Source organism: Ambystoma mexicanum, chromosome 10, assembly GCF_040938575.1.
Source record: "Ambystoma mexicanum isolate Mex_15411 chromosome 10, UKY_AmexF1_1, whole genome shotgun sequence".
Classification (NCBI taxonomy): Eukaryota; Metazoa; Chordata; class Amphibia; order Caudata; family Ambystomatidae; genus Ambystoma; species Ambystoma mexicanum.
In genome coordinates, this window is record NC_090932.1 from 1,206,744,057 (window position 1) to 1,206,758,447 (window position 14,391).

Consider the following 14,391-nt stretch of genomic DNA (forward strand, 5'->3'; position numbering starts at 1 on the left):
TGAAAAGAGCCATTTTTTTTTTATTTTTGAGCAGATGCCTTACAGACACGTTATTTCTTTTTAATAGTTTTTGTTCTTGCTTTACTCCTACAACCATTACAGAACCTTCTCCAAAGCAAGCCTCACATTCCAAAAGAACATGGCATTTTCCAAAGAAGATAACGCAACACCATCTGCTTCAAAATAAGATGCATTACTGGGAACAATGTTCTTGTGGCTACAGAAAAACGTACCAGCACATAACATAAAAGCAAGCATGCCGCGATTAATGTTACACCTCCCAATACGTTGATCAGGACAGAAAACAGAACTATTGTCCCATTTTCCTCTAGGTAGTAACCCAGAAAAAATTAATTTCGCAGTTGGAAAGATGTTCATGACTGCTTCAACCAACTGTTCCAAATCTTTCAGCAAAGTACGTGAACTCACGTAGCCCAAATGGCAAGCACCGTAGTGCAAAAGTACCACATGAGGAATGGTCATCGTTCGCATCTGGGTGCAAACTTGGTGAAGTGCCGCAACATTTCGATCAGTCTCAGCGCTCCACACCACCTCAACTCCTCTCACATCAAAATGATGTGCCACATGCCTACTTTCAGCATAGAGCTGTAAACCTAGGACAAAAATATCTCCAAGGACCAAAACCCTGACCCTCTGCGCATCTGCCATCTTCAGTATACGCACCGTCTTTTGACACAAAGGAACAATGTGAACATCTGATTGGCTGATGCCCACAGTCCCTTTTCCATGCTCGATTTGCTGTAGAAACCTGTATGTGACACGCCCTACCCACGGACAAGCGCTGTCTAAGTGAGGCACATAACTCTTAGCAGTCCTTCTACCCTTTCCAGATCACTCGCAATTCCATTTCCTCATTGGACACAGCTAAGCAGTCACACAACCATCCACCAATCACATTACCCATCCCTACATCTAACTCTGTCATCAAAACTTTGCACTTCAAATGTACTATTGATCACTCTGAATGCAAGTTGCATATCATTGCAAAGCAACTACTTCAAAAAGTACTGTGCAAGTGTCGCAGATTTCTACGTACAGCTCCATCCATGCGCATATGCATGCGTATAAACTACAGGTATGCATATTGTACTCAGAGAACATGTGCAACTCTTATGATTTCATTTAAACAAAATAATACCACTAAATCTGCATAGGCAATATATACCAACGGTCGCCCTTTAAGAACAAGATGTCTGATTCTTCATTGACAAACCGCACTACTTCTTACTGTCTACCGCAAAACCTATACATACATTAGAACCCTCCCTATTTACTGGGAAACTCGACGTTCCATTAGAAAATGGCACAATTTTTTACTGTGTACCGCCTACATAAATGCTACTTCCAATGCGATCGTATGAGAAAAAGTAAACGCTCCCGATTGCTGTGGTGGCATCTCCCTTCGAGGGTCTCCCGACTTTTCCAAATCGTGCTTATAATATGAAAGTACAGAATTTTTCCACATTTACTATAATGACCTATTGCTTAGAAACCTCTCTGCTATAGATAACAGAGCTTAAAAGAAGCAAGACATTTTCGTATCCTAAAAAGTGCACTCATTTCTGAAGCACATACAATTGACATACTGCAAGTAACATAGAAAGGCAGCACATAGTGAAGTGAAATGTACACATGCACTGTGTTGAAATATCAAAGAAGAATACTCTGACGAAAAATACAACATTAACGTGTACAGTAACATCACAGCTTTAAACACACAAAGTTACTAACTTCTTTTTTTACATTCGCAGTGAAGACTGCTCTCCTGAAAATTAACAGCATCTACAGTGCAAACTACATATCCGAAGAAACCTGGTCATTCTGGAAAAAAAGTAAGTACAGTACGACCTTTATATTCTAACTGCTCCTCAAACAGACTGTATGGGTTATGTATTTAATTTGCGCACCAAAGCAAACAGTGATTTCTGAACCATTCTACCCACAAATCCCCATTTACTAAACAAAGAATAACAGGCAGAATGACTCACAAATCTCTGTATGTTTGGAACTCAAATAACATACAGATCCCTTAGAATGTTAGTACATGAAAAGAAATAGCTGTTTCAATTTTATGCCAGTACGTTCACTATTAATGCTTCTCCTCACCACTAGCCCACTTTCTACTGTCATCTGAAGCACATTGTAGTAATATGCAAACAAAAAAGTAGACTTACCAAATCATTGTAAGGGGCCAATGCACATTCACACACCACCACAAAGAGCTTGCCCATCAAACTCATGCATGCAAGCGCACAGCACACAGACATTGTACAACAGACCAAACCATGCATTCTTTTTTTCAACAGACCCCAAAAAATGCCTACCAAAAAGAAAGACCGTAGAAAGGAACGCAGAAGTAGAGCAAATAAAAATAAAAGTTTGCAACCTAAGCATCCATCAGTAGCAAAGTTTGTAGAAAATGTTGGAACAAAATGGCTAATACATTTGTTTACCAAAACAAAGGAAGCCTCAACTACTGAAACTTTACCTCCTCCAACAAAATGTGGCACGAAACTCAAAATTCTTCACAACAAATTGGCTACCAGTACTGCTAACAATGCTCCTATTAATCCTGAAAATGTTTCGCCACAGAGTCCTTCAGAATCTAATAAGAAGAGGACCAAAATCATCCTCACCCCTTAAAACCTACCGTAGAAAAACTATTCTACAAGCTCTCGTGGACAGTGCAATCATTCTCAAAAGGAAGTTGTTTGTATTGGTGTTAAATAGAATGAAACCACTAACAAAACTAAGTACTAAACTGCAAAATAAACATATCAATAAACGGAATGTGAACAAAAATAACTTCTTACATATTTATGGAGGTGAATGGAGTCACACAACAACCACAAAACCATATTTTAATGAAGAAGCATACAAACAAAATCAAACAAACACAATTGCCATCCATAGCAGTGGACGAAGGTATGAAAAAATCAATAATACCATCATGGAAGAAGAAACACTGCTTAGAAAAGTATCCACTGAAAACTCAGAATTACCTCTAGATTCAACTGAACCAGACCGTCCAGTATACAAATGGCCGTGCACGTCAGTGTGTGCCATTCCTAACAAATCTTTCAAATCTTTACGTCAGTTCCTCAATCAGTATGTGAAAGGAAAAGACAAAATTAAAATGAAAGTGCTGCAAAATATGGATACCTGTCCAGTGCGCAAATACACAGGACTAAAAGGATACTCATTAGCCTGCATTTCTGGACCTATTTGCAAAAGCACCTTCCATGATATCAAAAGGATATCAATACATCATTCAAATGTAAGAAATCTAGTGTATAAAATATACTATTCTAAAAGTGCAGCTTCAGAATTAGCCAATTTAAAACACTCTTCTGCGTGGTACACCCAAGTATCTACAAGAAGAAATTGACCGTATACAGAGGAAATATTTTGGAAGTGAAAGTCACTTACAAAATGCAATAGTTTTAGAACAGACTACCAACATTTCTGCACATAGCAACCTTCTATTACACACACACAAAAAAGAAATACTAAAATTTAAAAGTGTATCGCCTGAAATACCAAACCATGTTTGTGTGTGTTTCCGTAGAAAGTTTTACAAAAGGAACACAAAAAATGTAGACATAGCATACAAAATAGAAGGCAATGAAGATTCCAAATGGTTTGAATTAGCTCTCTACCTTTTAGCCGAAAACAAATATGAAATAAGTGAACCCCTAATATGTTGTAGTTACTCCACTTCAAAACTAGACAACAATCAAAGTCCTTCACGTGCTATCACAAATAATTTGGAATTGTTTCCACTACCAAAAACTTTGCAGCAACTCAATTTGTACGAGATCATCATAATTAAACAGTTCATTCATTTCAAGCAATTATACGCCTTCACCCAAAAACAGCAAAATTACCTCCCTCTGAATTGGTGAAAGGCATTTGTGGCAAAGTAGTTTATTTGCCATTAGATCTTACAGAAAATGTACACACTCTAGGAGTGCAACGTTCAATAGAGCATTCTTTAATTGTGTTGGGTAATGGTGTACCAACCAAAGACAAAAGAATTTGGCAACAACTGATGGACTTACATAAAGTTAGACAAGCCTTGCACTATCTAAAAGACGATAACGAATACTACAAGGAAATAAATATTGAAGAAAGCTTGAGGGAAACAACTGAAATAATTGAACAGTCATCAGAAACTGGACAATTTGAACTTCTGGATCCTGCTGCAGTGTCCACTCTTTGGACCAGTACATAATTCATCCATTGCATTCCAATGAAAGCATGGAAGATGCACTAGAAACTTTCCAAATGCGACAAACCAAAGGTTCACCAATGAGCATATGGGAAAAAAGTATAGAAGCACATGCTTTTCCACTGTTATTTCCTACTGGCAAAGGTGGCATGTATGATGATAGACCCACTCAGATTACGGCATCAGAATACCTACTCTTTGAAAGTGAACTAGCAACCCTATGTTACGGAGTTGCACACATATTGAAATGTGGAACCCACTTTCAAAATATGTCAGCTATGCAATTAATACAAAAAGTACAAGAAAAAGATGAAGGTTTACAGTCAAGTATAACAAATTTGTTTGCAAACATGCGTGCTACAAAAGAATACTGGTTCCGATGGCACAGAGACATACGTTGTATGATCAGAAACCTTGGACCACCGACTTGGTTTGTCACTCTAAGTTGTGCAGAATATGCATGGGAATATTTACATTAGTTACTACGCATATCAAACAACAACAAAGCCAACATACATTTATTAACACCTGGAGAACTTTGCTCTCTAGATCCAGTTAATGTGTCAAGATATTTCCATCATTGTTTCATTGCTATGTTACACTTTATTTGCAATAAAACTGTTCCTCCCCTCGGAGAAGTGCAGCACTTCTTTTGGAGAAAAGAATACCAAGCGAGAGGAGCACCACATATTCACATGCTTTAATGGATCAAAGGTGCACCTAAATTTGGTCACAACACTGATGCCACTGTTTTGCAGTTCATCCAAAAATATGTCACTTGGGAAATCCCTTCATAACGGACACACAGTGACCTGCAGGGGCAGATTTGACAATTTCAAAGATACAAATGTGGTAAATATTATCGCCGCAAATACAAAAACAAAGGGAAATGCTACACCAAATGCCGGTTTGGTTTCCCTAGACCAGTTACAGAGACAGGTGAAGTGAACAACTTCATGTCTTCAGTTCGACATATTGTGAAAGGTAAATCACCTAACAACACATACTACATAAAAAGAACTGAAGAATGTAAATATATCAATGATTACAATGCAATCATTGCCCTCTTATGGAATGCAAACATAGATGTGCAGTACATTGCAGACAATTCCACTGATGTTGCAAGATATGTTACAGCTTACTTAACAAAAGCTGAAAAAACAGAGGTTCAAGACCTGTGGGATGATTTATCATCAGACAAAACACTATCTCAGAAATTGGGCAGCATAGGCATAAAAATGCTCTCTCATAGAGAATGTGGCGCCTATGAAGTGGCAGGTCGTTTAACTGGTATTGCTTTGTACGGAAAATCAGACAACATAGTATGGCTAAGTCTTGCTCCTGCTAAATCTAGAAAAAGAGTTCTGAAATCATATGAGGACATAGACACAATTGCCAAAAATGATCCCAGCAGCCAAGACATGTTAAAAAACAATTTACTGGACACATACTATCCGAACAGGAGAAGCACTTTGGAAAGCATGTGTCTATACCACATAGCTCAAAACTGTTCATAGAAAAATAATATAAAACTCGATGAAAGCAAAGGCAGATATACAGTCACAGATTGTCAAGGCAGCTTAGTGAAACTTACAAAACAAGCTTAATTAATCATGTTGAATTGTCATTAAAAACTCCTCAACAGACAGAACTATATTACATGTCTCTACTACAACTTTTTGAACCATGGAGAAAAGAGGAAGAGATACTAGATAACTATGACTGCTATGAAGATGCTTTCAAAGCAAATGAAAGCACTATCACCGATGTGAACTTCACGCAGTATAAAGCAATGTTGCACAATGAACAGCAACACGAAGAAGAACTTCAGGCCCAACTAAATAAGGACTCTTCCGACAGTAGTCAACCTTCTGTAACAGGAAGTCAAGAACCAATAGGACAGCCACTAATAGCAAATGAGGCAGAATTAGCTGTGATAGAAGTGGAAAACACCATGTGTCACTATCAAGAAAATATTGAAGACTTAACTGTACAACAAGCAAAACTTAACAAAGATCAGCGCACCATTTTTGAAGACATAACAAAACAAATTGCACATGGTGTACAACACGAAAATAAAGACTGTACCTGCCACAATTACAAACCAATACTGCTGTACGTCAGTGGTGAAGCTGGGTCAGGAAAAACATTCTTAATCAAAATCATCAGCAAGTTCCTTCAGCAATTGACAAACAACAAACTGTCAGCTGTTGTAACTGCCCCTACAAGTTTAACTGCCTACAACATAGGCGGTGCCACTTTGCACCGATTACTACTTCTTCCAGTGGAACACCAAAACAAATTAAACTACTACAAACTTTCTGCAGAAGCTGCAATGGAACTACGCAGAGTATTAAAGCAAATGAAAATGCTACTAATCGATGAAGTGAGCATGGTCTCCAACCTAATGTTGGCTTTGATTCACCTCAGATTTAAAGAAGTACTTAAAACAAACTACGAAGAACTCTTTGCAGGGAAACACATTATAGTTTTTGGAGATCTTCTACAATTTACACTAGTGAAAGGTGAACCTATTTTTAAAACCGTAGGACACAAACTCTGCCGAAAACCTGTTGGAAGCATAGGAAATGTCAATCTTTGGCAACATTTACAATACAGAGAATTAACAGAAAACATGTGTCAATCTGCAGGTCTCACTTATGCCAACATCCTAAAAAGTATTAAAGTTGGTGTACTATCTCAGGAAGCACAAGCAATATTGAAAAACCGGCACATTCATGCACTTTATGGTGATAATGCATGTGCTACTGATGTTATGGAACAATTAGCGCACAAAAATGTCAATTGTATGGCCTTAATGCCAATTCTTGCAAGCTGTGTCAAATTCAATGAAACAATGTTAAATAAATATATGCAACCAATAATTGAAATTTGCGCCACAGGCAAACTAGACGTACATGGTATGACACTACCCATGTGTGAGCAAGCCACCACAAGACTAAGTAGTTTAGAAAATTCAATATCAAACACAGCTGGGTTGGAAAAAATATTAAAATTATCCTTAAATTGTAGAGTAATGCTGAAACATAACCTTGACGTGGAGCAAGGGCTAGTTAATGGGGCACTGGGTACAGTTGTTGGCTTTCAGTCATACCCATGTGACATCAACATTCAGTTTGTCAATATTCGCTTTGACAAATTTTCAGAAGTGAAAAGGATAGGGCGCTCAACTGCTCGATTCCTTCTGTCCAAAGACATGTATGTACGTAGAGAACAATTTTCTCTAACTCTTGCATATGCAATAACCATTCATAAATCCCAAGGTCTTACCCTAGACAAAGCATTAATAGATATAGGAAACACAGTCTTTAAAGAAGGCATGAGCTACGTAGCACTATCACGCTTATGTACACTTGACGGTCTATTTCTAATCAACTTGAAGCAAATAAAGTAACCACTGATATTCATTGTATTTTAGAATACAATAGACTGCGTTCACTGTACACCCCCCATCTGAAACAATATTCTGTTCCAAAAAATTAAAACATGGTAAAAGAAAACGAATTCAATCAGAAATGCAACAGAATCTGACAGCAAATCCTTCAAAGAAAACAAAAGAAGGAAAAGGTTTATCAATTACCACAAGCAAAGAAGAACCTATTAGGGAAAGTAAACCAGGTGCTTCTTCAAAGAAGGAAGAGCAAGTCCAAAAAAAGCACTCTGATACGGAACTAGCTGGTCCATTCAAATTTTGAAATGAAAGTGGTGTAAGTTGCTATGCAAATGTAGCAATGAAAATTCTATTTCAATTGCCACCAATGGTTAACAAAATGTACTTACACAGTACAGACCAATTGTGTTTGCAAATGTTAGTCCTTCATAGAAACTCAACAAAGAATCATGACAACACGTACAGTGTTTACAGAATAAGACAAGAATTGGACTACTGTGCTGGAATGGTGAGATTCTCTGTAAACACACAGGAAGATCCACAAGAATTTCTAATGTACTTACTACAAGTACTGGAAAACAAACACATACCTATAAATGAAATGTTCCAGATTTCATACATGTGGAAAATACATGCACTCTCTGTAGCAATGTCATACAGGAACAAATACCAAATGAGCGATTTGTGTATGTATCCATACCTAATTGTGAATCCATTCCATTTCAGCAACTGGTACAGAAAGCAAACCATGGCAGATTATGTACTATGTGCAATTCAGACAATCACTCCACCTTACTGATACAAACTCATAGTAAGTACATAATACTTATGCTGCTACGTTATAATGCATATGGTACGAAAAACAACTGCAATCTGACCGGATTCACACACGGTCAAGTGTCACTGGGAAAGAAAACCTTTACAACAGTAGGTATAATCTACCATGCAGGAGCTACAACCAATGCAGGTCACTACACTGCATACATTAAAAAGAAATGTGGATGGGTGGAATATAATGATAGCACAATTACTCTGAAGCAGAGATTGCCAGCTAATCTTACAAATGCATACTTAATCTTCTTAAAGCCAAAATGTAATTACTAATGTGTACTTCAACATTACCAAAAAATGAAGTGAAAGCCCGCATACAGTTAGAATACGCCAACAGGTATCTAACTGCCCAAGAGTGTAGAACAACAACACAGATACATGAATACCACAGAAGCATAACAACAAATGCACAGTTAGAATATGCCAACAGGTATCTAACTGCTGTTAAAAATAGCAACAAGGCTACAAGCATAACATAAATCAGAAAGAGCAAGGAAACACTCAAAGAAAGCAAAGAAATAGTTTGTAGCATAGCAAATGAAGGTTTTTTTTAATCCAACAAGGATTTATTTCTCCCAGACCCAAGGATTTCAAAAACAAACACAGAAACTGAGCACAATGCACAGTACACTGGTTTGTAAACTAAGTATGAGGGTAACAAAAAAAGCTAAACTGTCTATTATACAATGTGAGAAGTCTTCATAAAATGCAAACACTAACATGCTTTTTTTTATCACAGAAATTAAAAAAGGCTAGGTGCGTCAAGTACTCCAGTCATGTAAAACATGTGTGGATTCTCCACAAATTAAACAGTAAGTATAATTACAGTCATTTCATAGATATGCAAATCGACACGGCTAATCTATAGCAGTAATATCGTACAGTGACTGTAGGCTGGACCTAGCATCTTTGATGTATAACCCTCCACCTACGCCCTACGGGCAAGCAACCCACACTATAGGTACTACCCACAAACATTGCTACATATCAAAACCATGGTGTTTCTAATTTCTGTACTTTTAAGGTTAGTTTTGCGTGCGTGGTCTACAGCCATGCAACCAAGACACTAGAACATGTGCACAAACACAGCACCACACCACACCCATGTTCACTTATAACCTCACTCCTTATCACTTCAGTCTTGGGTGCATGGCCTGGGTCCTGGCCAAAAACAGTAAAGCATATTGCAACCATTGTGGCTTCTAATTTCACTACTTAAAAGTTCCCAAAGTTCCCTCCCACAACCACCTGACTGATTTTTCATAGTACGAGTGTACCTATCCCTGTTATATGCTGCAGTAGTTGTGGCCACAAGCTACAGACTTGGGTGTAAGGCCATACATTTTTGAATGTATAGGTATGCAGTGTATGAAATGCATAGTGGCTTACAACTGCATTGCTTATAACATTGTTCTTGGGTGCATGGCCTTTGGGCAAGCACCAAACACTCTAAGTCCTCGCAACAACTGCCACACCATATCACACCCATTGTGGCTTGTAACAACACTTCGGCCATGCAGTCAAGTCTCTACACTCTCCACAACCATTTGACCCATAAGCAATACTACAATTGTATCAATTTCTGTAATATGCTGTGGTGGTTGTAGCCAGGGCCTAGAGTCTTGGCAGTATGGCCTACGGCCTACAGCCTACGGCCATGCACCCAAGACTCTAGGCCCTGGCCACAATGACCACAGCATATTACACCCATGGTCGCTTACACATGAGTGACACACCCATACAATGAAACATTATAACTGTAGCATGCACTCAATGTGTACCCAAGACTCTAGGCCCTGCCCACACCTACCAGATTCATAATCGAATGTGTGGCTCAGATGTATGATTGTGATATCCTGCACTGCTTGTGGCCAGGGTCTACACTCTTCGGTGTATGGCCTACAGCCTGCAGCCATGCATCCAACACTGGACGTCCTGCCAACAAGCACCACAATATGTAAAATCCATGTTGCCTTATAACTTTAGAGTTCACAATTGTGTTCTCAGCTGCTTGGCTTCAGCCATGCACCAAAAACTGCAGATCCTCCCCACAACCAACAGAGTGATGCGCAGTAGTATGGGTGTATCGATAGTTGTAGTATGCTTTAGTGGTTCTAGGCAGAGGCTAGACTCCTACTTGTATGCCCATAGATATTACAATGTATGGGTGTGCAAAGGCTTATACCTCCAGTGTTTATAACTTTGTTCTTGGGTGCATGGCCTCTGGCCATGCACCCAACACTGTACACACTCCCCACAACCATCTAATTGATAATCGATACTGCAGGTGTATCTATGGGTGTGACATGCTGCGGTGGTTGTGGCCAGGGCCTACGGTCTTGGAAGTATGGCTTTCGGCCTACGGCCATGCATCCATGACTTTAGGCCCTGGCCACAACCACCGCAGCATGTCACACCCATAGCGGCATACTAATCAATAGCACACCCATAGGAAAAAATAATGTAAGAAGGACATGTACTCAATCTCAATGTTATATAACACCACACGTGTCCTTAGAACAGGTTCAAGGTGCCTGTGCACAGCATGGACTGAAATAGTACACCTATTAAAACCCTCATTTTCTCTGAGTGATGTGCAATGCTATAGACGTATCTGTAGCTGTGATATGCAGCAGTGGTTGTGGCCGGGGCCTAAAGTCTTAGATGTATGTCCATACATATTTCAATGTATGGGTGAGAAGTGGTTTATAGCTCCAGTGCGTATAACTTTGTTCTTGTGTACATGGCCTTCGGCCATGCAGCCAAGTCTCTACACACTCTCCTCAACCATTTGATCCATAATCAATACTATAGTTCTATCAATCTCTATACTATGCTGCGGTGGTTGTGGCCAGGGCCTAGAGTCTTGGAAGTATGGCCTACAGCCTATGGTCATGCACCCAAGACTCTAGGCCCTGGCCACAACCACTGGAGCATATTACACCCATAGTCGCTTATAAATGAGAGACACACGCATGCAATGAAAGATTAGAACCATAGCATGCACTCATTTTGCACCCAGGACTCTAGGCCCTGGCCACACCTACCAGATACATAATGGAATATGTGGGTGTGATGTATTAATGAGATATCCTACACTGCTTGTGGGCAGGGTCAGCACTCTTCCGTGTACGGCCTACAGCCTGCAACCATGCACCCAAAATTGTACGTCCTGGCCACAACTACCGCACTATGTAAAATCCATATTGGCTTCGAACTTTAGCGTTGACAAGTGTGTTCTCAGGTGCGGCCATGCACTAAAGAGTGCAGATCCTCCCCACAACTACCTGCGTGATGTGTGGTAGTAGAGGTGCAGCGATAGTTGTGGTATGCTTCAGTGGTTCTGGCCAGAGGCTGGAGTGCTACCTGTATGCCCATAGATATTACAATGTATGGGTGTGCAGTGGTTTATACCTCCAGTGCTTATAACTTTGTTCTTAGGTGCATGGCCTCTGGCCATGCACCCAAGACTGTACACATTCCCCACAACCATCTAATCGATAATCAATACTACAGGTGTATCCATGGGTGTGACATGCTGCGGTGGTTGTGGCCAGGGCCTACGGTCTTGGAAGTATGGCCTTTGGCCTACGGCCATGCATTCAAGACTCTGGGCCCTGGCCACAACCACCGCAGCATGTCACACCCATGGCAACGTACTAATCAATAGCACACCCATTGCAAAAATAATGTGATAACGACATGTACTCAATTTCAATGTTCGCTAACACCACGCGTGTCCTTAGAACAGTTTCAAGGTGCCTGGGCGCACCACAGACTGAAATAGTACCCCTATTAAAACCCTCATTTACTGTACGCACAAATATTCCATACAATATTGACACCTACCGCCTGAACAAATACATTTTTTCACCCATCTCTTACTGTGTGAACCACCCCAACCACTATGACACAGAAAATAGCATATTGCTGCTGGTCGCCGCTGCGCTGTCGGCGGATCCAAGATGTCCGGCGCATCCAAACAATCTGACGCACAACACGTCTCCCTGCAGCCAATCGGCAGAGACATCGTGTGTCCGCGGTCATGACGCCAGCCCCTTAGCCAATTGGTATCTCGTCCGCGGAGCGAACAGGGAAGTGTGTCCGAGGAGCGGACATAGATATCACACATGTTTTTACTTTATGTTTTGGTCATTTAAAAAAAAAACTACTGGACGGATTTACACCAAATTAACAAAAGCGCACTTTCGGGACCAAGTCGCCGCTCCTGCCGCAAATGAAAATCCGTCTAGCGGTTTGGGCAGTAGGCATGCGCAAAGTTTTTTCCCATTATGTCTATGGGAAAAAAAGACATTTTGGGAACCCCCCCTATACCTTTTACCCCCCTGTAGCAAACCTCACCAAACTTTGCAAAACAATTCAGAGTAGCCCATATATTTTTTTGCAAAGTTTGGTGAATATTCTTCCAGGGGGAGCAGAGTTATAGGCCGCCCAAAGAAGTGCTCTTCCTATGGAAACAGCAATTTAACCATAACTACACGCCACTATTGTGGCTGTGTAATTCCGGGCCAGGTGCTTAGACGTATTTGTGAAAACATAGCTCTATAACATAGAAGCATAAGTGTAAGTAGTTCCCTGTGTATGGTATCTTTAATTTGACTAAGCTTCTACATTTGCAATGAATGCTCAAACTAAGGAAAATAGAAAATCTCCCTGGAGCAATGTGAGGTGTTTTTAGAATTGGATGATGAGAAATCAGGAATGAGTGGCCTTACAGATACAAATGCTAAACTGAGGATTGAGCTGAAGAGAATTAAGGAAAATAAGTCGAAAATAGGGATGGGCTCCCCTACCTCAATGAAGCCCATTACTTCTTTATTTCAGCAACAGCTGAGAGTAGCCAAGGTAGTAAGGGGAGGCCACGAGGATGAATGACAAGGTGTTGAAGATTACTTTAGTGGCAGGTGCTAGCCATACTTTCACACAAGCTTTAGACAGAACAACACAGTTGCTTCCAGAAAATCAAGGCCCCGACCATACTCTGGTCGGGCATTCAGGTGCAGGTGGAGCCTCCTTTAGCACATGGCTAAAGCAAGCAGTTTTATTGTTAGTTCTTCACATACTCTCCCGGATGCTGTGTGTGGCAAGACTGGTGTACACATACACGAACCAGTATGGTAGCTACAAGGGACTGACACTTAGAGCACAGCACATTTTCCATGGACTCCTGGGCAGTTGAGAAAATTATCAATAGGATTTTCCAAATATTATGGACGAACCAGGCACATTTGCTGAATATTTTAAACTGTGGTACAGTATTACAATTCATCTTGGGCTGATATGAACCAATTGATGAGAGATATTATACCTACAGAAGTACACCTGATCTTAATGTAGGAGCTTGGTTGGCCAATACAACATAGAGGGATAAGAATGGAAACGACACGAATTAGGGAAATGTATCAGTTTAAATTCCTGTGGTGTGCCTCATAAGTTATGCAACATTCGCCCTGGGGGTGGCAGCATGCAGGACTCACACAGACTCCCCTCTTGAAGACAAGGACTCCCTTTCCAAGGAGGAACTCACTTTTTGTTGTCCTCAAATACCAAAACCAGTGCTAGCATATGACAGACACCAAGACTCCTTGTGTATGTAGTAGTGTAATGTAATTACTAAAGAAATAGATCATTGTGGTACTGTGAAGAGTAATATCACAGGAGTAGTGAAGAATGTCTGTCTACCAAATACTGTGATGAGGAAACCACACGAAGTAATACAGACCACAAGTCCAACATGGAGAAAGTCCAATGTTGACAGGCTGGGAAGCTCTTTAGAAAGAAGCGCCCATATAAGATTGGGGCAAGAAGAAGCTGGCTTCATAAAAAAAAAAGTCCTAAGGAATCCCCATAAATGTATATTTCTCTGGAAATAAAA